This window comes from Nomascus leucogenys, chromosome 1a (assembly GCF_006542625.1).
Source record: "Nomascus leucogenys isolate Asia chromosome 1a, Asia_NLE_v1, whole genome shotgun sequence".
NCBI lineage: Eukaryota > Metazoa > Chordata > Mammalia > Primates > Hylobatidae > Nomascus > Nomascus leucogenys.
Window position 1 is genome coordinate 10715785 of NC_044381.1, and position 23793 is coordinate 10739577.

The 23793-nt window shown below is 34.7% G+C and overlaps 1 protein-coding gene across 34 annotated transcripts in view; it reads right to left on the reverse strand.

The window, feature by feature from the left end:
* PTPRD (protein tyrosine phosphatase receptor type D) overlaps positions 1–23793 on the reverse strand; it is a 2318035-nt gene that overhangs the window by 1612251 nt on the left and 681991 nt on the right. For all 34 annotated transcript variants that reach the window (XM_030814138.1, XM_030813761.1, XM_030813755.1 and 31 more), the window contains exon 4: positions 16702–16805. The gene's annotated coding sequence lies outside the window, so the exon portion shown is untranslated. The remainder of the gene's footprint in view (positions 1–16701; positions 16806–23793) is intronic.

Here is a 23793-nt window from a genome sequence, read left to right on the forward strand (position 1 = left end):
CTGCTACCAAGTGACTGTCATAAGGGCTTAGACAAATTATCTTGCTCTTCGGCCAGCCCTGGGCATTAGTTGTTTTTTTTTTTTTTTTTTCCAGTCTCCACCAATTACATAAAATTCTATTTAAAAATAATAACTTAATGCATTTAAATATCATTTTATATATGATAAAATGAGGCTGATCAGGTGAAATAATGCTAAGTAAATTTCCCAAACATTTTAAATAAATGCTAGCAATAATGACAATGATGCAAAAACATGCACACACACACAATCTTCTAGAACTATCAATAGTATCATAGTTATCTCTAAGAACCAAGACAAGAATAATTTTATATTGTAGTATTATTGCTTATTTTTACTTTCCATATTTCCCTAAATGGTACACGTGTGTTTTTAAAAGTTAAAGGTAATAAAATATGCATTTTATTAAATAAAATATGTATTTTATTTAATAAAATATTTAGACTTAATAACAATAAGTTTGGTTTATAAATACCTTTTTAAACGTAAAATACAGTATGGTAAATGGCAAAGAATAAACTCTACCGGGAGAAAAGTTTTTTTCAGCTTATGTTTTCCTAAGGAATTTTCATAAAGCTCAATAATCCTTTTTGCCGTCTCATTACAATCACCAGCATTCATCAGCTTTTTATAACTGATACAATTAAATATGATAGAAAAGATACACAAGTCTTTCCCCACTCTTGACTTTTAAGATACATAAGGAGCCATCACAAAGGACTTCACTTTCCAAATATACATTTTCGCGTACGTACTTTCATACTTTTTAAGGAGAACTGCATTCGCTTCTGAGCTTCTGAACTATGATACAGAAAAAATACAATGTTTAACTGTATTTTCAGAAAGATCACCATAGGCTTTTATTTAGATTTCTTCTCGTCTATAATCTATAATGTACAATGTAGGTTTTCAAGAAATATTGAATCTGTACATGACTTTGCCCTTCTTTTAATTAGAAAATCAGATCATCCAATCCACCCTCCTGTAATTTCTCTACTTTCAAGTTTTTTGTTTTCTGTATTTTCTATTTCTTCCTTCATTTTTATCTCCCCATTCCTTGTCTTTTCTGTCTCAAAGAAAATACATTCCTCCTCCTTCCTGGGGCTAATGTCTGTACTTGTACCATGGATTTCATTCATTATGCTTTCTTCTAGGTCCTTATTTAACAATTTTTTTCTCCTCCTTTTCCCTCATTCCTCTATTTTAACCTGGACATGTGGGCCATATACCAATACATTAATTCTGTGAAAAATGACCCTCATCTGGCATGCATACACAATTCTTGTTGCATAAATATTGGAGCTACTATATGACTTAAATAGAGCTATTTTGAAGAAAACACAGTTATTTTATACTGTAACGGAGATTATTCTAGGCAGGAAAATTATGAAATATTCCAGGGAGCAAATGGAGACAGGGCCTGACATGATGGTAGAGGTGATTTGGGATACCTCTAGAAAGGTACAAAAATTGGAATGGATTGGAATGAGGCGCTCTGCTTTGGCCAGGAGAAAGATAAGCTATATAATCGCTATTCATGGCAGTCATGTTCTATACAGTCACAGGAACACTCTCAATTGGTGAAAACTGAAGCACTGCTCCTAGGGGAAACATAGGGCTGGGTTCCTGCCAGCCTCAGTCACAGTATTTTTATCAGCGAATCTATACCTAACCTTGCTTTATGGTTGTTTCTGTTTAAAGATGCCATATTTAATATACCGTTAATTCATTACCACTGAACTCACAGCCAATAGTATGGTAACTCATGCCTGAATGAAGCTTATCTAACACACATATTTTCTCCATAAAGCTCATTACAGCACTTCATTATGCTCAGCGGCTTTTGTAAACAGTGAAAATATTGTTAAAAAACCACAAAAATGTGAAAAATGTGGCACTAACTTGTCAAAATACTTGTTATATGAAAATTGAAAGAGGAAGGCAGAGTGTCACCTTGTTCAACTTAGTTGGCAATGTGTGTTGAGTGAGTCAAGTTTTTTTAATGCTTTGTGTGTGTCCACAAATGACCACAAAAGTACCGTCCTAAGGGTTGATTTTGGAGTTACCGATAAATAGCAAGTAGGTGAATTCACACATATGAAGATCAACTGTGTGTGTGCATTCACATGTGTATGCATACATACGTATACATACGTGCATACATATGTATACATACGCATGCATGTATACATGTAGATACAGCTGATCTATACATACACATTTTTTAGTCAGAAAAGTCTGTAACATGGTGAAAGCCATGTTTTGGTAGGTAGTTATAACTTAACTCCCTGTTTAAAGAGATAATGTGACTATAGGCTTTACTATACCATTTTATGCATCAGGACAATCATTCTTACTTAAGGTCATCCAGAGTTATCAGATCAATTTCATAAGAGATTAAAATAGTCACAATATACAAATGCAAAATTTGTTTTCTTCCCTGTGAAAGAAAAATAAAAACTTGGGATGCCGATTTTACTATGCCTAAAAGAAAAATTAGGCTGAAAGCTGAGTCATGCCTTTGTTTTTGTTACTAAGCAGATGACTACTAATGAATGGTTAAATATCTCCACAGGTAGCTACTCTGTGTTCACTTAAAAAGTGCTGATTTACTGAGCATGAGACAAATACATAATTGCTATTCCCCTACCTGTTCCATTTCTCTTGCAACATGTAGATTCAGTAATGTGACCATACCCTCCCCCTCTTTCCCCTCCAGCCAGCTTTTCTCCTTTAAATACTGAAGCCCTCAAAAATCATTTTTGGAGAAAGGCACAGACCTGTCTCCGGGGCATGTCTTTAACCTTGGCAAAATGAACTTCTAAACTGATTGAGACCCGTCTCAGATACTTTTTGGTTTACATCTCATTATCTCATAAAGCTAAACAGTCTTCGTTCCAATCTAAATTTGGGAATATTCAAGCAGTACCATTTAGATTCAGAATTTACATAAATTATTGAGTTAACCAAAATGTAATTTTTAAATGCAAATAAAAAACAAGACCATAGTAACTGAGCAAGCAGATTCATTATTATTTTTAGATAATAGCCTGAAAAATGTTGAGTAAATTCTGTGGAGCTAAATGTTTCCCACTTATTAGTTTTGTAGTTTCTTTTGGGCAAGCTACTTAAACTTGCTGTACATTATTATCCTGATATTTAAAACAAGAGTAATGATTTATGTATATAATAAATACCAGTAGAGTCCTCAGAAAAATGGCATATAGTTACAACTCAATGAATGCCATTATTGTTATTACAATTTTAATTAATCATACTAATCTTGATGTTGAGGAGATAGAATAATATCTGTCAGCCTTTTATTTGCTAATGTTAAACAACTAAAAATAGCTTTAAAAAAGTTAAAATATCCAAATCAATGACAATATTTGATTTATATAAAATGAATAAGTCATATTATTTAAATTTTAGGGTGTTTTGCTCCTAATTTTTTGTTACTCTACTTTTCACACTGATTTAGCACCTCTTAAAAACATACCCTCTCTTCCTTCTAACTAGCTTCAAGACCCTATTACCTTGACCTCCAGTCATCTCTCTAAGTCAATTCCATTGAGCTGGGTGAATTGGTGGCTTGGCCCAAACTTCACCTCAACCCAATCTCTCTTTGAGCAGGAATCAAAGTCCCCCCACAGGAAGGAATCTATCTTTCAATTCATGTGCCATTTTTGCAGAAGCTTTTCAGACAGCTCCCTTACCAGTGATCTCAGTTTCCTACCCTTTAGATGGCTGTGGAGTCCTGCATGTGCCGCATGCGGATAATTATTCAAATGAAGTACACTTAAGAGCTTGCATTGTCTAAAGGCCCAATGATTCATGTAACTCCCCTATCAGCATAAATGAGAAGTTCCTGCCTGAATGCAGCAGATGGAAATGGAAATTATAGACTCTGGTAAGGCAGACTATATTGCAGCTTAATGATTTGCATTTTAAAAGTCGGGAGTTCTCATAAATACTAAAGAGAAAGAAGAACGGGCTATATTAGGTAGTTTCAGGTGCCTGCATGACCTGGTGCTTACTATTTAACCTGCCTGAGTGAGCCTCAGTCTTCATTACTGCAGCATTTGTAAGATATCAATGCCTGTTTGAATTCATGTCTTACTAAGATGCTGCCAGGATTGGGTGACATGTGGGTATAATAGGACTTCAGGAATTACAGTATTTCATAAATGCAATAATAATCTATTACATTTATAACACTTACATGCTTTTCTGTTTCTATCTTCATATACACCTTGAAGTTTTTTTCATCATAATCAATGATCTTTTCTTGAGGTTACAATAAGCAGGATTTAACCCATAAGCAGCAATGTTAGCATTTTTCAGATTTCTTAGACATGTTTTAAGTTTTACATTTAAATCAATGACAACACTGTTGTCAGTTTTGGTTTGTGTCTTCCCAAACAGCGTCTCAGGCACTTGCTCTTTGATGAGACACTGTGCAAACGTTGAAGGATATTAGAAAACAGAACAGTTTGTTTACCTCAGCTTTTTGTGGTCTGGATAATTTGCACACTGCTTTTCAATAAGCTGGTTTGTCTTCTTGTTTACATAGGCTGTGCTATAGCCATTTAAAGTTCAAAACTACTGCTAAAAATTAATTGATCCTCTATTTCAATATCCCTGCTGTTTCATGAGCTCTCTAACAATTCGAAGGAATCTATTTCTCACTGATGTTGAAAAACATAATAAGGTCACAGCAGGGAGGCTTTAGCTTCATTAAAGAACATTATTATAAAAATAAAATGATCGAGGGCAAATTGTTTTTGTCCTTGTGGTACTGTTTCTGCAGATCCACATTAATCTGAACGTTTAAAGCAACGATAAATTTGTTACGTCCTCTTTATCATTCACTTCACCGTGGTAGCCTCCAGTGGTAGAAGGAGATGCCAATTGCTCCCTGCTCAAGTTCCAGGGGATTTCTTCCTCAGTTGAATAAGAAGGAGGTAAGCCTCTTTGGAAATGAGGGCTATGGCCTGTCAATAACTAAATTTATTCCTGCTTTTAACATATCAGAATTCTGATGTCCAGAAAATGTAGATGCCAGCATTATTTAAAAACTGAGTAGAGAAATGAATGGAAATTTTGACCCACTCCGGCTTCCATCTATCATGGGAGCCTACAACGCGGGATGAACAAAGAAGGATTTAAGATAGAGAATCAGTGATTGCTCTATTAATCTAGTTTAACTGATACTAAAATCTGACAGAGCGAATTACAAGTTGCAGGCAGTAAGGCTTATCAATTCATGACTACTTTCAAGGCTCTACCTTGCTTTCTTTTTGCCTTTAGCTTCTAGCAAAGGACAGCCTTTTACAGTTCAATTTCTCAGTTTATTTTTGACGGCTTTTAATTAAATTTGATGGCCTGCTTCTGCACCACTGAAGTTATTGGAGTTGCAAGGCACTTTGCTGTTATAATGATAGCTCCCTTGATGTCTGTTCATTATTAACTGCTTTTCAAAAGTGCAGCTTTCAACTCTCATTTTATAAATATTTAAATAACTGTGAATTTCTATAACATAAATATCTATGCACAGAAGATAGAGTTTGTTTGCCTGTTTAATACACAGTAAAATAGAAATCTCTTTTTGTAATATTATATAGTATTAAGAATGTGTCCTTAATTCATTCCTGACATAAATTCTAACGTGAATAGCAGTATCTCAAAATAATAATGATCAATGATTGAAGAGCTATGACACTCACACATATAATTAATTCTACTAAAATATCTTAGAATGATTTTTTTAATATACAGATCATGAAAGTCCTGATTCTTTCTGGTCTTAAGATGAAATAGAGTATATTCAAGAGAACTTACAAATTACATAATAGTTTTACTGCTCAGGGGAAAAAAATGGCAGAGGATAAAATTAAAAGCCCTAATTTTTTTTAAACGAAGACTGATGAATTAACAGTAAATATCAATCTCTTTTCCTTCTCCAAACTTCAGACAAATTATGGGAAAAGAATTTTTAAAAAGCCAATTTATAGAGGTTAAAAAAAAAAAAAACTAAAGATAGTAGAAAAGACAATAGTGTAACTGAGAGCAGCTGACATTATGTGTCTGACACTGTTCTAATTCATTTAGCAACCATAACATTCCTATCATTACCTCCATTTTAGAAATGAGGAAATGGTGAATCATTAAGCAATTTGCTGATTATCACATATTCAGTAAGTGGCAAAGCTAGTATTCAAGTCCAGCCAGTGTCGTTGTAAAGTCATACACTTAAATCCCTGTGCCATAATTCAATAAACTGTGGAGGATGGGAAGCAGGTGGCGAAATGATTCATACAGCAGGGCTGATGAATATGCCTATATGCCCACAGTGTAGAGCCCCCACAAGAAGTTAGCAAATCACTCAGAGAAGCTGTGAGCAGCTCATCACCTGGAAAAGCTGAGTGCTTTGGAAGGCACGAATGAAGTACAGTTCTGAAAAGAGAAAAATTCATCAAGTTCTAAGGTGGTTGCTCTCTCTTCCTCTACAGTGGGCAATTATCTCTTCATTCCCATCACCTCCCTTTCTCTGAATCCCTTGAATCCGAAGTATACTATTCTGTGAAGAAATTAAACCTGTTAAACATTAGATTTTGATCAGAGCTATTATTGGAAGTTCACATAATTGAGGGACCTGTAACCTTCTTTCCCTTCTTGGCTCTAGAACACCAATTATATTACCCAAGCCCCCATTCTAAAATTCCCTTGTAAAATATGAATGAAGAGCCACAGATCATCAGCAATTGAAGCAAAATTTCAGCATGTGTACTTGAGACCTATAGTAACAACTAAAAAGGACTGAAATAGAGATAATGTTTATAATCAAAGAACAGGGAACTATTACATGTAACCAGTGTTGGAGTGAGAAAACAGTATGTGCTGTACTAAACCAAAAAATGAATGCTATAAAAAAGATAACAAAAAAGTTATTGGAAAAGTATGATAAATAAAATTTTAAAAAACAGTAGAACATAAGACAAACCAAAAACAAGAACATTCTATTAAAAACAGGGGGAATTGTATCTTTAAAAAATGGCATTGTCATGAAAGGCAAGAAAAGCTGAAGATGTTTTCCAGATTGAGGGGGACTGAAGAGATATGACAACTAATTGCAATACATGGTTCTAGGTTGGACCACACACTGGAGGAAAATCATGCTATAAAGAATTGGCTCAATTGATACAATTAGAATACTAGCAGTATATTACACCAAAGTATTTTATCAATGTTACATTTACTGAATCTTACTACCATACTGTAGGTAAGTAAGAGTATCTTTATCTTAGAAAATACACATTGAAATATTTAGCAGTGAAAGACCATGTAACGTAAAATGACTAAGAAAAAAAAAGGACTGTGTGTGTGTGTGGGGTGTGTGTGTGTGTACATACAGAAAAAGGAAGCAAATAAGATCAATGTTAACTCTACAGGTAATCTGGGTAAAAGATAGTGAGGTGTTGTATATTTTTACACCCTTTCTGTTAGGTTTTTTTTTCAAATAAAATATTGTAATGAATAGAAGAGTGGAAGATAAAAATCAAGAAAATCTATCAAAAGTTAAAACAAAGACACAAAGAGATGGAAAATGACAAAGATCGGAAGAGGAGAGCAATGCAGAAGGTCCAATGGCTGATTAATCATTAAAAAAAAAAAGATTTGTGACAGTTGATAAGACTAAATTATCAATTAAACTATAGAAGAAAATTTCTGAGCACACACAAAAAAACTGATCTCCAAACGAAATTAGTTCCACACAAAGGCATATCAAGAATTTCAGGAATGCTCAAAAGTTTCCTACAAAGAAAAAGCATACAACAAAACAATTTAAAAAGTAAAACAAGTCACCTACAAACTAAAAGGGAATCAGGCTGGCATCAAAGTGATGTTTTCATAATTGTGAGCAAGAATAATCTTCAACTTAAAATCTCAAGAAAATGCTCAATCAGATGGAAGGGTGGAGGTAAGCTCATTGAAGACAAGTATGCATCTAAAATATATACTTCTCATGTACCATATTTTTGAGAAAGCTACTAGAAATTGTACTTCTGCAAATATGAGGTATTGAAATCAAGGAGAATGAAGTGCAGTCTAGGAATGAGAAGTCCAACAGAGAAAAACAAAGACAGGGGGTCATAGAGAGCAACCAGTGACAGGGGAGCAGAAGGATGAAAGGCTAAAGGACTGAAATCTAAACATATGAAGGGTGGAACTAAAATATTTTGATTATTTTGTATATTTGAAATTTGAAATCATCACTGACAACCTTATAAACTTCAGGAAAAATAAAGGTATTATGCTAAAAATGTAAACCTAGAGAATAATATTTACATAGTCATAATCATGTAAATAGGAAATAATGATTTCACCAGAAACAACACATTGAGAGAATAGTGGGAAAAGAGTCCTGTAATCGGTGCACCTGTCCTAATTCCTATGTAGGCATCATAATAGAAGTTATTAGATAATGTTTGAAGTTGATAAATCAAGATAATAATACAAGCATGTTAAATTAAAAACAATTAAGGTAGTTACCAAAAGAACCAGATACACGAGCTAAACATTGCTTTCTCTATTGAACGAGGCTATAGCATAGAGAAGTGTCAAACGAGCTGCCATTATTCTGTTGCTGTTATTACAAGCCTCTTAATATAATACTATTTGATTACTAGATCATGAGCTCCTATTTATAAAAATAAAAGCAAATTTTAAAGTTAAAACTCATGTTGCTACAAAATCCCTGAAGTCATTTCAACAATACAGTACACTGATGACACTTTCCTTGCCCGAGTTCTATTTAGAAACTTTTTAAAAGAAACATGGTCCTGTGTTACATGTAGCATGCTTTTGAAATAAAAACCATCTCCTATCACCAGGAGTTCTTAAAAGAGCCTAGATGTTCTTATTGTCCTTTGTATCTCTAAAAATAATTGCTTTAAAAATTAGGATATACCCTTTGACAGATATTTGAAAGCTAAAGTTTTGTGGGATTCAGTACAAGGATAGACATACCACATATCTCTACTTTTTATGAAATTTGTTGCCACTAATGTTAAAATGTTTGAATGAAGCACCTTCTGTCCTTGCTTTCAACTCCTACCTAGAGCGCATGAAATACTAATCATCTCTTGTGTTAGTAATAGAATTTGTAAATTTCCACCAATAAAATACGTTTACTATAATTTCTAAATAGTCAATACCAAGTAGCAATACCTTTGACTTTAGCAGCTGGTATATAATGGTCTATATTACAGTGTTCATATTATAACTAGTATACATTACAGATAGTGTTATTCAACTATTATAGCAGGTTGTAGCAGTACAAAATTAAATTATCACAAATCTACAATTTGCTCACAAATTTTTAGCGGCAATGATCACTTATACTACTGTAGAGAGGCAGTAATTGCCCATGTGCTGCCTAAAATGTGAGAAAATTCTTATTACAGGGTAGGATAAAATTGTTGCCTTACTAAACAGAAATTCACATATTTCCTTCTCCAGAAAAACAAAAATGTGTATATTTATTATAGTCAAAGTCGAGTTTTTAAGGTAATCTGTCATCTCTACCAGGCATGGATCTAGGGAACAGGAGGATGACTGCTGAATGTTTGGTATTTAAGGTCTTACATACAGGACCTTGAAGGAGGTTCTATATTATATAAATAATCTTTGAAGAGTGATTTATGGTTTTGGATAACTAAAAAAAAATTGCCTCACTTCACGTTAGTTTAAAAGCATATTTTTATTATTATAACAGTAATATTAAATATAGTGTTTTTCAGTACTTCTCATTTTTTTCAGCATTCAGCAGATGACAACATTTAAAAAAAAAACTCTTCTACCTTAACCTACCTGCATATCTAAACTCAGATTATTCCTTCTCTCACTCATTATGCTAACTTCTAATGTCCATGTCTCAAAAAATTTTATTCTAAGCACCTTTTTTCCTTTTATCTTTGTTTCATTGTAATGCTAGATAGATGATGACTTGTGAGAAAATCTCAAATCTATATACTAAGCTCCCTTTTTTTGTTTGTTTTGAGTTAGGGTCTGGCTTTATCACCCAGGCTAGAGTACAGTGTCTCATGGTCATGGGCTTACTGTAGCTTTGAACTCCTGGGCTAAAGAGATCCTCCCACCTCAGCCTCCTAAGTAGCTGGGAGTACAGGTGTACAGCACTATGCCTAGAAAAATTTTTTTAAGTTTTGGTAGAAATGGGGTCTTTCTATGTTGCCCAGGCTGGTCTAGACTCCCAGCCTCAAGCGATCCTCCTGCTTCATCCTCCTAAAGTGCTGGGATTACAGGCATGAGCCACTGCACCTGGCCAACTTCTAAGTTCCAGGCTTGTACTTCTAAATTCTATCTATCTTATACTTACCTAATATTTTCCTAAGTCAAGCCCTTAAAAACTCAGTATGAGCAAAAGAAACATTAATATTTTTTGAGAATAACTCTATGGTAGTGTTAATCATCTCAGAAGAATTACTGGGAAACAGTACAATAAAATAGGAAGAATAGTGGATATTAAGACAGAAATGGGATCATCATCATAAAAATTTTTAGTTGTATTTGCCCAAATTGTGTTGAAGGGGATAAAGCCAGGGAATATGGAAAGAAAAATGGAAGATATCAAGGAGGCTGTGAAAGAGGACTCAGATCTTGGAACGATGTATTTTTTTCAGTAAATACATGTTGAATGCATACAACAGAGGAAAAGAGCAGAAAAAGAAAGAAAAACAAACAAACTATGATTTAAAATTTCACTGAATGTGAAGATAAATATCATTAAAATAACTGAGAAAGGGTAGAAATAAAAATCATAAGCTTCAAATATATATGACTTATGGTTGACAAAAATGATAGTTGACAGCTAAAGCCAAAATTTCTACCTAGGGTTAATGTGAAGATTTCAAGAGAAAATTTAATAGAGACCTACATATGCAAGTGTTTTAAGAAATCAAAGGCATAGTTTATCCATTAGCATTTGTTTAGAAAGATAAAGGTCACTGAAGTAAAATTTGTATTTTAAGACATACATTTTCAGTGTTATATCATAAATTAGAATTTTATTTATTACAAATGGAAAAAGCTTTCCTGTAATACACCAAGATTAGTTTTAATAGGTTCAAGAATTGTTGATTTGTAACCTTAAGACTATTAGTGTTGTGGAAAATTAAATATAAGTAGGTATTGCAGGAAAAAAGTGTTCATTGAAGTTTATATTTTATATGCCTTAGGAGATTAATTTTGCTTATTAGTTTTGTGATATTTAAGCACCACTATAAACATCACAGATTTTGTAATAATCATTATATACTTAACCAGTATAAAATATTGAGTATTTCTATATTAAGTTAGAATATTTAAAAGCATTTCTACTTGTGATTTCACTGGGGTACAACACAATGTAAGCTACACCCACTGCTGGAGGAGTAGCATGAAATAAAGAACTCTTTGGGCGAACACTTAAAACCCACCTAAATCAATCTTTGTGTTTTCTTTTCAGTATTACCTTCCATTATTACTACCCTTTATTATGAAAGCATTGCTAGCTGTCCTTTCCTAAGTGCCCTCTACATTCAAATTCACTATTTATGTACTATTCCCTACATCTGCAATGCCATTCCCAGCCCACACATCTGCCCTATTGGATTTATATCAAATTCAGCTTTCCTCAAGAAGCCTTCTCAGTTGCTTTAACACAAATTACTAGTCTGTCTTCTGGAAAACAATTGGTGTTTGATCTCTCCTTATCTTTTAGCACCTAACACTAATAGTAAGTTATGTAAAGGAATGCGTGTGTGTACATAATAACATACTATTTAGTATCTAAATACACCGTGCATCGCCTATGATGGATAAATTACAAGAAGTATATTATTAATATCTATCTATTTTTCCCACACATCTAATGTAGTGCAATGTTCACAGATTCTTAATATTGTTTGAAATATTGCCTCTTTCTTTAGTTATTGAGAGCCATCTTTTTCAGAGTCAGTTTCATTCTTCTAGCCCTAGCTTATTTTCATGTCATTTGCATTTTCTTGAGATATGTGAATAAAGGACACAGGGGAAGAAAATGCAGTTGAGAGGTTGGTGAGTAGCAAGCTAATTCACTCAGATTTTACTACATATTGTTTGGAAGCCTAAGTTGTTTGGGTACAACTAACATAAAACTTGTTTTTATGTATTATAGGCGTATATTCTTAAATGACTAATGAACTCTGCTTCATGTGAACAACTTTTCATCTTCTGATCATTTTCAATATTTTATTACAGTTTGAAAAATATTGTAGTGCTCCAGAAAATATAATGTCAACTGTTAAAATTCAACTTTACTACAGTTGTTGGCAATATTAAATAACTTTTGTTGCTGCATCATGTTAGCTGCAGCTTAAATTTCACATCATGAAGTGTTATTAATATTACATGGTTAGAATTAATTTCCAGATCAATGAATCAATGCTATCTTAATATTCTGTGCATTTAAATTTCATACCACATTATTTTGTGAGTGGATTTCATAAAAGGAAGATGCCTTATGTTGCCAAGCTCATTATCTTGAGTTTTTATCCAGAACTGAATTCCCTTTGTTATCAAAGGACAGAGAGAGCATCTTATAAACTATTGAACAATGCTGATTTGATGGGCAGGCAACTTACATTAAATTTAAAAGGAGGGAATTTTCTTTGCAAATACGTAAAGATCATTTACACAAAGAGATATTTTACTATGGGAATAACAACAAAGACTCACAATGCCATAAAGTGGAAAAAATGATTAACATGAAAAATTCCATTGCTGCTGTTATTAGAATATTAACTAATCTGAATATTTTATTTGTAAACTTGACTAGTGATACCTGACCTTGTATTTGGTGAAAGAAAATAAAGAACAAAGTTAATTTCACATCTAATACAGTAGCAGTCATCTCTCTATACACACACACACACACACACACACACACATGCACACACATACACAATTTGCATTTTGGAAGAAAACTTAATTTTTTGAAGCCACTTATTTTCTTTAAACTTGATGCTTTGGTAAGCTATCTATTATTTCACTTGGTAATATCAATTAGTTTTCACACTTATAAAGTGCTTAAACATTTATAAAATATTTGTAAAAGGCTTTCACAAATACACTAGTTGATTTATAAAATAGAGACAATTTAGAACAAATAAATGATTTAAGTCTCAGAGGTTTGGAGAGACTTATATGCTCTGGTCTGTATAACTCATACATGGCAGAGTAGATATTTGAGTCTAAGCAATAGCAATAGATACCATATCTGTCTGCTACACCTATTTTACTATGTCACTAACTCTGTGATCCTTCTAGTCTCCACTTACTGTTTGTTAGCTCCCACATTTAGGATGTGCATATTGGGGGAGAAGAACAGAAGAAAGAATGATGAACGATTATCAAGAGTAAATTAACAATTAAAATGCTTATATTCACAAACTTGCCCCTTCGGACCATTAAAGATAACTTGAGCCTACTCAGTCATCCTGGGCAGCCCTTCCTCTACACCCCTTGCTATCAAGGAGTATTTTGCTTTTTGAAACTTGATAATGGGTAGGGCCAGAAGAGAAAACCTTGTGTTTTGAGACAGAGTCTCACTCTGTCACCAGGCTGAAGTGCAGTGGCGTGATCTTGTCTCACTGCAACCTCTGCCTCCTGGGTTCAAACAATTCTCCTGCCTCAGCCTCCCATGTAGCTGGGACTACAGGCGTGTGCCACCATGCCCAGCTAACTTTTATATTTTCAGTAGAGACAGGGTTTCACCATGTTGGCCAGGATGGTCTCAATCTCTTGACCTCGTGATCTGCCCACCTCAGCTTCCCAAAGTGCTGAGATTACAGGCTCAAGTCACAGCGCCTGGCCAAGAAAACACTTTTAAAGAGGCTTCTGAAAGAGACAGGGCCTGGATAAGGTTGAAGTAATTATGGAGGATGTCCCTAGGAAGTTTAAATTTAAAAAGTTACCTAGACCTATGTGATGAATGTGGTCTACTTGTACACTACATCATGTTCTAAAACGAGAACATGAGTTATTTTGAAATTACAGCTGGTCTGTTTTATTTTGCCATAGTACTGCTCTGATTTTGGATGACATGGGTCACAATATTATGAGGACACCAGAGATAATGGACAGTACTCATACTCAAGGTTATACTCATTTACCACCTAGTTCAGGAGTCAGATACTCAATCTATAGGAAACAAAACAAAACAAAACAGAACAAACACCAGAGAGTAGGAAGTAACATGAGGTAAAGCAGAGCTATAGGAATACCCCACTTAGGGCTGGGAGCTCCAGGGGTATCTACCTGAAGAAGTTACACAAACGAGAGCCCAAGGGAGGAAGGAAAAACCAGACATCAGCACTGGAAACAGTTTAGGAGACCTGCAGTTCATTTGGTATGTTGATCTAGTACACAATTAGAGTGTGGCTTTGGTTAGAGTCTCAGAATTGGGAATATCGAAGCCATGGATGCAAGTGAGATCATTCAAATAGAACACACACAGAATAAAAAGGGCAAGAATGGACCTGGAAACCACAGTCCATGGGGAAGACAAGAACAGAGAAGTCTGAGAAAGAGATTGTTAACAATATTTCTACAGAGTTTATTTTTAAAATGACATTTTCACATAAAAACAATTTCTTGTATGTTTGAGTTTTCAAATGTAAACAAACGTACAACTCATTCATGTGTCACTGAAACTGGATAAAGAATTGCAGAAAAAGCATTGAAACAGAAGTAACGTTCAATATTTGATAAAGAAAAATCTCATTGTGATTATATAATGTTGTAATTTTTATTTAAAATGCGGTATTTTAAAGTTTAAGTATATGATGAAAGATAGCATTGAGTATATCGGTATGGCTATTCTGCTTACCCTTGACACAAATATAATATTTAAATTTATGAAATATGTATTATTTATACTTTTCCACAAAATGAAGTAGAATATAAGTGAGCATAATATGTATGTTTATCCATTTAAACAGGTCAATTTTAATTATTATAAATACTATTAAGAGCACATTTCTGCATGGTTACCCTTAAAGTCCCTACTCAAATTTCATTCCTTTTAAAGGACTTTATGCATTTACTAGATAGGAATTACTACCTTGACTCTCCCGAATTTATAATTTTCCTTAGTATAAAATAAAAATATGTTTAAATATGCTTTTAACACAAACGGAATTTTACTTCAATTCTGTATTATAACTTGATTTTATTCCCTCTAGAAAATATGGTGACTATTTTTTCACGACCCCATTATTCTTTTATCCTATTTTTATGAAACAATTTAAGTGACAATTTTCAAAATCAGAAGTTACTTTTTTCCTATAGAAAAAAATTCATCGTAAGAACAGGTTAAAAATTAAAAAACAATTAAAAATTACTATATTGGTCTCTTTCCTTTTATCTTTTTTCTCTGTATACACAAAAAAGTTATCTGATAAAGACATTTTAATCCCATTTCTAAAATTTAAATATATGCCTGCTCCTTCTTTCATGTCAGAAGTATTTTTCTCAAGCATGTGTTTTTTAATAGTTCCATAGAATTTTACTATTAGAAAAAAAATTTTATAAATTTTATACAAGTATATATTTGGGCTATTTATAACTTTCACTGGTATCACAATGACTATAAAAACATAATTCTGTTTAAATATTTTCAGATATTCCTAATTATTTACTTACATTAAATCACAAGATACAGAATTGCTGTGGAGGAGGGATTGTTAAGGTATTGGATAAATAGACCAAATACTTATTACATGTTTCTTGTATCTATTTTATAGCATTTGTCCTAGTACTGTTGATGAGTTTATCTTCTTTACTATTCTTTCAAACTGTGGAAGACAGATTCCATGTGAATTACCCATAAGTTATGTGTAGGCCTACCATGTAGTTCTTACAGTGTATAAAAATCATTTTAAAAAATAAGCTGTATAATACGTATATTTCATTCCCTAAACTGTTATTCTATTCAGTTTACCAAGTTTCATATTAATGTTTCTACATGATGTGATGAATATATTCTGGCTATGGATTTCTGAAGGTACAGACTTGGAGTGGATCATAACTGGAATCGAGGGCAGAGTTCTTACCTCTTGTAATTTTAAGACTGGTAATCGAGGAGTCTTTTGAGTTACTGGATTATCTGCTTGCCCTTATTGCCTAACTCTGGAAATGACAAAACCTGAGGTCCTGAAGGGTTACTCGGCCCTCAGGTGATTACCCCTAAGGTGGCACTGAACAATGTGCCAGTTGAAATGCTTAATGACAACTCTGGTTTCCCACTCTGGATCACTACTACAAACAGCTTTCACTCTTATGAAGTTTCAGCATTTAGTCTACTTCTAGCTCAGGTATTTTGATCCTCAGTTCAGAAAGAAATCCATTCATAGTTACCCATTCTACAACTTGAAATTAGGTGGATTAAAAAGTATATGCATTGACTTAAAGACACTTTCGAATTTTAAAATTATACTATTTTAAAGAAATGCAGTGTTTTCGTATTTTGAAAGAGTAAAAGGGTTGATGGAGTTACATCATTAATTCTGTAGATAAAAGTCCAAAAAACACACATCTGGTGTCATGGAAAACTAGCAAACCCAGTCATACTGAACTCACCTGGAGCCGAAGCCCATTGCTTCCCTCGGTGCCAACATGCTGTCAGTCAGACACCTCTAACTGGAATATCACGGGGCCAGGAACTGCTTGCCTTTTATTTCTACCTGGAACAAAATATAGTGTCAGTCATTTCTTCGTGTTCCTTGAAGCACAATAAGATATTCATTACGTTATCTTTTCCTGTCACATTAGACACTCATTTATCAGAATGCTCAACACAAAGGAAAGAAGCATAAACTCTTCACTTCTATAATTTACACCTGAGGGATTAATATAGCACCTGTATAAGTCAAAGGGACCATCTATATTTTATCTCCTATAAACTCTTCCTTATAAAAGGTTATTTATTACTTGAACGCAATCATTCCTATCCATTTGGTTTAAGTAATTGATGCGTTAATTTAGGAAGCCATTTTCTATATAGTGTCCTTGGAAACTGTAAATCAAAATACATTTTTAAACTCCAGAGAGAAGCTGATGTTGAAAATAATTCATTTTCTGAGTTCCTTTTTTTTTTAACCATGAAAAGGAATCTCAGTAGGAAACAGACTGTGATAATGCAATTGCATTAGTTTTATGCCTATGCTCTTTTGTATTTCTCAACTTGAGAGACACTGATAAAGAACACTGATGTTTTCTCAAATGCACCAGAGTGTTGCTACTATGGAAATAGACCGTTTGATCTCATGATAAAAATTATAGGCTTGACGAAAACCACAGAGTGGGGCTCCTGTATGAATGGAATGTGCCAGGTAGGGTCTTGTACTGCCCACAAATGGAGCTACTGACCTTCAGTATCTTAGCCTTGCTCCAGTTTGGTAGACAACTGGGTGGTTGTAAGGAACTCTAAAAATGCAAGAGAGGCAGCACTGTTGCAATCTTCCTGTGGTTTGTGCAGTCTTTGATTTGTCTACGTCTGCCTCCCCAAGATTTGGAGTTTGTTGCTGAACTGAATTCATGAAGATCCTGCAATTTGCTGACCTCCTTTTTGATGCTCACTGCTTATCTGAATTTTCAAAACCAGGACTGACCAGGTCAATAAAACCTATTTCTTGATCTACATGCCAGAGTACCCATTTGCCTCTCGTTGTACCTACTTGGTATTAATTGGTTGCTTGGATCATCACCTGATGCCTGGTAACACCCTCTGCAAATGAATCATGTGGCTCCCTGTATTTTGATAAATGCAGTGAAATCTGTCTTCTGGTGTCAAGCTTGGAACCACTTATTTTGTCTCATCTTGCTATTACTCATTTAGCTTAAGAGTTTTTTCTATGCAGTGTGATGTGAAGGGCTCAAGAAAGTCCCACCAGTATTGCTTTATGTAAATCAAACCTTAAGAGCAAATATTGTCCTCTCCTTATAGCCCTTTTTAATCTCAGATCATTCTGGAATCCACTTTATCACCTTCATTTCTTCTGCTACTGCCACAATAAACTTTCATCAGTTCTCACTTAGATAATAACTTCCTAAATATGGATCTTGTGAAAGCTGAAAACAGATGGCACTTTCAAATTAGGGTAACTTGAACGGAGCTTAATAAAAGAACCCATTAATAAAAGTGTGGGCTGTATGTGGGAAAACCACAAGGAAGGTATGATGGAGTTGATACCACCTCTAGACTTGCAGGGATGAGGGAAGGGAGCAGTTACCAACATCTAGGAGTCTGATATGTAGAGAGGGCCTCTTGGAGAGGAGCAATGATCTTGGTTTGGGAGTCACAGGTAGCATAAGATGGCAGCACAGACGGAAGTCTGAGGATAGAGGATAAACCCCTCTCATCTTCTCCCTTACCTCTGGTTTCTTGACTAGACTACCTATGGGACAAACTTCACTGGAAGCCTGAGTGCTTTGGAGCCTGTCAATGAACTCCATCAGGGTAGTTGCCAGGGGAACAGGATGGAAAAAGAAAAAGTGACTCTAGAGGAAAAATAGAAGAGATCCAGCTAACACTCTTATGCATACTTAATGGGGTTTGAAATTAGATTTGAGTCCTATCTCTACCTACATAATTCTAGACAGATAACTTTTATAAATCTTGGTATCATTATCCATACAACAGAGATAATAATACATTCTCCAGAGTTTTGTTAAATTAAATGGCATAACATACCTAGAGGCTATAATATTAACAAAACTGACAGTAGCTCTCCTGTTGAAATACAAAAATAAATCAACAAACACATATATGCTCCAGTCATGCTGAGCTCTTCACCACTTGTTCCAATTGGTCATGTATTTTCAAACTTCTGCACTTTCATAAGGGTTGTCCCCTCCACTTAAGAATGATTTTTCTTCTTCCTACATCTCAACCCTGATTTGCCTAGAAAACTCTTCCTCATATTTTACAATCTATGAGATATGATCTGAAGGCTTTCTCCAGCTTTTTAATCAAGAAAAGGTGACCATTCCCTTTTTGTTCTTCCGTGGCACACAGCTCTCCACAAATCACTTAGACCTGAGGGTAGGAAATCCTTTGGCTTCCCTGGGCCACACCAGAAAAAGGAGTTGTCCTGGACTACACATAAGATACACTAACACTAATGATAGCTGATGAGAAAGAGAAAATTCCAAAAAAAATCTCATGTTTTCTCAGGTTTTAAGAAAGTTTGTGAATTTGTGTTGGGCTACACTCAAAGCCGTCCTGGGCCACATGCTGCCTGTGGGCCACAGGATGGACAAGCTTGATTTAGATCATGCCTGGCTTCCTATATGACTATGAGGGAAGGGAAAAGCTATGTCTGACAGATTTGTATGCTCAAAAGGTGGTTCATAGCCAGGTTCTTAATATTCAATAAACATTAAGTGAATGAAGAAATATGTGTATCTTTTTGTTTTAGACAATCTCACTCCGATGCCCAGGCTGAAGGGCAGTGGCATGATCTCGGCTCACTGCAATTTCTGCCTCCTGGGTTCAAGTGATTCTCCTGCCTAAGCCTCCCGAGTAGCTGGGATTACAGGCACCCAGCACCACTCCTGGGTAATTTTTGTATTTTTAGTACAGATGGAGTTTCACCGTTTTGGCCAGGCTGTTCTTGAACTCCTGACCTCAAGTGATCCACCTCTGCCTCAGCCTCCCAAAGTGCTAGGACTACTGGTGTGAGCCATTGAGCCCAGCCAAATGTGTATATCTATAAAAAAATTTGTCACAATGTAAGGAAAGGGTTCAGTAACTTCAATCCTCTTTTCCCAAAGGACAGATCGGCCTGTGACAACTGGTGCATGGTAGAGAGTAGAACAACTCTGAAGAAGAGGTCCCAAAGGAAACTCTAGTCACTTTTGTAACTTTTCTCTGGGAAGACTTGCTGGAAAACTCATGTCATTCATTCCAAGGTTGCCAAAAGCACTACAATTAATTGATTTCCAGAAGAAAAATCAGTAGTTACTAGCTAACTATGACAACAAATAATTCTCTGTATATCTAATGTATTTGAATGATTTAAAATAGCTGAATCTCCAGTATTTTCTAAAAGCCCAGCAAAAAGTTCTACCCCACAATTGTTAAAATATCTATCCCGTTTTGTGACTAGGTAGTGAATTCCTCTGAGTCATGAATCTAAGCCACAGGAAATAGTGCACAGGACAAAATATTACTCTCACACTTGCCTCCATCCTTCCCATTTCCCACCCTCACCAAAACTACATTGATTGGCATCTGTGTGTCCTTGCAAAATTTTCTTCTGGAAATACGAATGAATAAGACCATACATATATTCTTATTCTCCACCTTCTTTAAAAAAGTTGAAGGATTTACCAGTATTATGGGCCTTACTTTTTTCACTTAAAGTTAGGGGGGTATTATATCAGTAAATAAAAAGCATCTTTGTCATCTTCATTCTTTTCACCTTCATGTTTTTCTACTTTTCTGATATACCATAATTTAACCAGCACTGTCCCCAAAACGATTTAAAAAACCCCTTTACCTATTAAACAGTTTATAATAAATTACTATTTATGCATCAATTTGTATATAAGATATACATCTGTAGAATAGATTTCTGTAAGTATGTATAGGAAGGCCAAAGGGCAAATGAATCTGTAACTATCAGATATAGTGCCCAATTTCCTTCCTTGAGAATCAAACCAATTTGTGCTTCTACCAACAATCTACAAGATTGCTTGGGTGGGCCGACTTCTACAATTTTGAAAATCTTATAGGTGAAAAGTTTCATATCAATGCCATTTTAATTAGCATTTAAAAAATTGTAAGGTAGTTTGAGCATGTTTTCATAATATTTAAAGACATTTGTGTATATTTTCCTGTGAAATTTCTGTTAATAGCTTTGCCATTTTTTATCCAAGTTGCAATTTATAACATTCTTCATCATCTTATGCATTTTCAAAATGAATGAAAGCCATTAACTACATCAGCAAAACATTGCTCTGAGTTGTTTTTTTTTTTAAAGCTTTTGTCTCAAGTTTTTCTTGCAATCCCCATATATGAAAACTGAAAATCACAAAGAGGTGCCACAGTGCCCTCTGGTGGCATTCTGCTCCATTGCATCTTCCCTGCACTAACTCTTGGGGCAAAAGCTGAAGGTGGATATAGCTTGATGTCAGTCTTACATAGGCTGTTAGCCTACCCAAGTCTCCTTGGTCCTGAGACAATATGGCAGTACAATCATACTCAAAATGAAGAAATATTAGATCTGTTTTAACCCTTAAAGAACGAGGTTAGTACCTGGAACTTGTTAGATATCCTAATAGGCAGGATTTATCTCCTTCCTAGTTGTTATAAAAGATGGCCTTGGAATATTTTGTCAGAGGGCTGCAGTGGAGGTTTGTTCTAGGCAGTCAGGCTCTGCTTCATTTTTCCCTGTACAGTAGTCAAACTACAAGGGCTATGATCACTCTCTGGAATTTTTAGTATTCAATATATCACAATGTAAGGTCAGTAAGAAGTTTGAAATTCATTCATTCATTCCCAAAATATTTGGAATACTATATGTAGTGTTCTAAGTATTTGTCAATTATGTTATTGAACAAATGGACAAAAATTACTGTCTTCATGGAACATATCTTCTAGTTGGAGGAGACAATGAACTGCAAACATGTAATTAAGCAAATAATATGCTATATTAGAAGATATTAGAAGCTGTGGGTTTGTGGCTGTTGGATGGTGATATTTTAATTTAAAATAAAAAAGTGTAGTCATTTCAAGAAAGCAACATCTGAGTGAGAATTTGAAGGAGGTACAGAAGCTAATTGTGCAGTTCTCTAGAGGAAGAGCCTTCTACGAAGTAGAAACAGCCTTAAGCCCATAGCATGCTTGGTAACTGCAGTAGACAACTGAAAAATCCTTTTTCAGGATTAAAGGATTCTTTTTTTCCAAGCTGCTGGGAGTGCTCCTGGACTGCTAGCCCCAGCTCTCATCCCAATCTGCAAATTGCCCTGAGTTGCCTATGCTCCTTCACCAGTGTCTCACTAAATATGTCTTCCTACATATTTCATTAACAGCTCCATTTTATTTTTTCTTGATTTTTATCTTCATGTCAGAGTATCTAAAATTTGGACTACTCAAGACTTTAGTCTTTTCTTTCAAATGAGCCCAACGACTGGTAAATATAGAGGAAAAAGCCCTAGCCTGTTAGTCACGAGACAGAAAACCTTCCAGCGACGTTGGCTGAAGCCTTTGTTGAGATTGCATTGCAGCTCATCTTTCCTGTTTGCCCATTCTTGCTTTGTTCCCTTCCCTTTCACAGATGTCAATCACTACAAAACTCCTTAGCAACCTATAGTAGATATCTACTTATAGTAATCTGTCTCAGTCCACCTATTTGAGGAGCAGTAAGGTATCCAGTGTGCAACTGACAACTCGATACAACATTTACTCATTATTTCCATAAACATTTTTTGAGTATCTACTATACGCTAGCACTAAGGCTGACACTTAAAATACAAGAGTACCAATAAAATGCACATACATTTCTTTATCCATATAAAGTTTTAATTACAGTAGAGAGTACAACAATTAAATAAGATTAACAAAATACATCATATAATATAGCAGTAAGTGCTAAGGAGAAAAGACAGCAAAAGGATGTAAGATATACCTGGGAAGAAGTTGTGTTTTTTTTTTAGTATGGGAATGAGGTAAATTCTTACTAAGGCAACATTTGAGTGAAGACCTGAAGGAAAAAAGGGAGTCAGGCATGTGTATGACTGGGCGAAGAGTATTCCAAGAATAGGCCACATGAAGAGCAAAGTCTAAGAAGAGAGCATACATAGATTGCTTAAAAACAGCAAGAAATCCAGCTTTTTTTTTTTCCAGTGGATTGAATGAGAGAGACACAGAGGAGAGTAGGTCAGGGTAATGAGGAGACACATAATCTAAATTTGAGTAGGTTATTTTAGAAACTGGAGACATTAGCTTTTACTTCAAATGAAATGGAAAGCCAGTGGAGTATTTTTGAGTAGAAAGCAGACAAGATCCAGTTTGGCCAGATGTAGAGACGAGACTGAAGGAAGTTAAAATGAGAAGCAGAAAAACAATAAAAAGGGCTATTGTAAAAAAGTCTAGAAAGGAGATGAATATGACCAGAGAAGTAGTGGAGAGGTGTTGAGAGGTAGCTAGAATATGGATATGTCTGAAGGTAAAAAGAATTTGTGAGCAGATTTGATGTGGTATGGTAAAAGAAACTGATAAACTATAACTGTACAGTTTTGGATCTAGGTAAGAGGTTACCATTTCTCCGTTAAAAGTCGATAACCAAGATAGTGGCTTGGATGGGATTATTAAGACATCCATGTGGAAGTGTCAGTTGTAAGATGCCTATTAGGCATTTGAATAAAACTAATAGGGAGGTAAATAAATCTGAGATTAAGGGGAAAATATGCCTGGAAGCATGAATTTGAAAGTTATTAGGATATAGGTGGTATTATAAACATTGAGATCACATGAGGTCACCAAAGGGTGATGAAAGGAAAAGAGATTTTTTTTTTTTTTTGCATGGTCCAAGCATATGGTGATTTTTATTAAGAATAACTTTTGTTCTAAGAATTCCACCCTCAATTCTTTAATACTTTCCATTAAAAACAATTATATAAGAGCAAATACAAAAATATTAAATTATGAAAACCAATCCGTTAAAG